Source organism: Nematolebias whitei, chromosome 15 (genome assembly GCF_014905685.2).
Source record: "Nematolebias whitei isolate Nwh7 chromosome 15, NemWhi1, whole genome shotgun sequence".
In the NCBI taxonomy this organism is placed as follows: Eukaryota; Metazoa; Chordata; class Actinopteri; order Cyprinodontiformes; family Rivulidae; genus Nematolebias; species Nematolebias whitei.
In genome coordinates, this window is record NC_056512.1 from 46,862,479 (window position 1) to 46,864,294 (window position 1,816).

Consider the following 1,816-nt stretch of genomic DNA (forward strand, 5'->3'; position numbering starts at 1 on the left):
TGGTTGTAGCAGCTCCTGGGTCTGGTTGTAGTAGCTCCTAAACCTGGCTGTAGCAGCTCCTGCCCTGGTTGTAGCAGCGCCTGGGTCTACAAACCGGATCCCAAAAAAGTTGGGACACTAAACAAATTGTGAATAAAAACTGAATGCAATGATGTGGAGATGGCAAATGTCAATATTTTATTCGTAATATAACATAGATGACAGATCAAAAGTTTAATCTGAGTCAATGTAACATTTTAAAGGAAAACTATGTTGATTCAAAATTTCACAGCGTCAACAATTCCCAAAAAAGTTGGGACAAGCAGCAATAAGTGGCTGTAAAAAGGAAATTGAGCGTATAACGAACAGCTGGAAGACCAATTAACACTAATTAGGTCAATTGACAACATGATTGGGTATAAAAAGAGCTTCTCAGAGTGTCAGTGTCCCTCAGAAGCCAAGATGGTAAGAGGATCACCAATTCCACCATTGTTGCGCAGAAAGATAGTGCAACAATACCAGAATGGTGTTACCCAGCGTAAAATAGCAAAGACTTCTAAGTTATCATCATCAACCGTGCATAACATCATCAAAAGATTCAGAGAATCTGGAACAATCGCTGTGCGTAAGGGTCAAGGCCGTAAAACTCTACTGGATGCTCGTGATCTCCGGGCCCTTAAACGTCACTGCACCTCAAACAGGAATGCCACTGTCAAGGAAATAACAGAATGAGCTCAGGGTTACTTCCAGAAAGCATTGTCAGTGAACACAATCCACCGTGCCATCCGCCATTGTCAGCTGAAACTCTACAATGCAAAGAGGAAGCCATTTCTAAGCAAGCTCCACAAGCTCAGACATTTGCACTGGGCCAGGGGTCATTTAAAATGGAGTGTGGCAAAATGGGAGTCTGTTCTGTGGTCAGATGAGTCATGATTTGAAGTTCTTTATGGAACACTGGGATGCCATGTCATCTGGACCAGAGAGGACAAGGATAGCCCAAGTTGTTATCAACGCTCCGTTCAGAAGCCTGCATCACTGATGGTATGGGGTTGCATGAGTGCTTGTGGCAGGGGCAGCTTGCATGTCTGGAAAGGCACCATTAATGCAGAGAAATATGTTCAGGTTCTAGAACAACATATGCTCCCATCTAGACTTCATCTCTTTCAGGTAAGACCCTGCATTTTTCAACACGATAATGCCACACCACATTCTGCAGCAATCACAACATCATGGCTACGTAGGAGAAGGATCTGGGTACTGAAATGGCCAGCCTGCAGTCCAGATCTTTCAGCTATAGAGAACATTTGGCGCATCATAAAGAGGAAGGAGCGACAAAGAAGGCCCAAGACGATTGAACGGTTAGAGGCCTGTATTAGACCTGAATGGGTGAGCATTCCTATTTCTAAACTGGAGAAACTGGTCTCTGTCCCCAGACGTCTGTTGAGTGTTGTAAGTAGAAGGGGGGATGCCACACAGTGGTAAAAATGGACTTGTCCCAACTTTTTTGGGATTTGTTGACGCCATGAAATTTGGAAACAACAGATTTTTCCCTTAAAATGATACATTCTCTCAGTTTAAACTTTGATCTGTGATTTGTGTTCTATTCTGAATAAAATATTAGATGTTGGCACCTCCACATCATTGCATTCAGTTTTTATTCACAAATTGTTTAGTGTCCCAACTTTTTTGGAATCCGGTTTGTAGTTGTAGCAGCTCTTTTGTCTGGTTGTAGCAGCTCCTGCCCTGGTTGTAACAGCTCCTGGGCCTGGTTGTAGCAGCTCCTGGTCCTGGTTGTAGCAGCTCTTGTGTCTGGTTGTAGCAGCTCCTGGGTCTGGTT

At 43.7% G+C, this 1,816-nt stretch overlaps 1 protein-coding gene across 1 annotated transcript in view; it reads right to left on the minus strand.

Moving 5' to 3' along the window:
• eif1 (eukaryotic translation initiation factor 1) overlaps positions 1-1,816 on the minus strand; it is a gene marked incomplete in the record, with an annotated part of 12,737 nt that overhangs the window by 931 nt on the left and 9,990 nt on the right.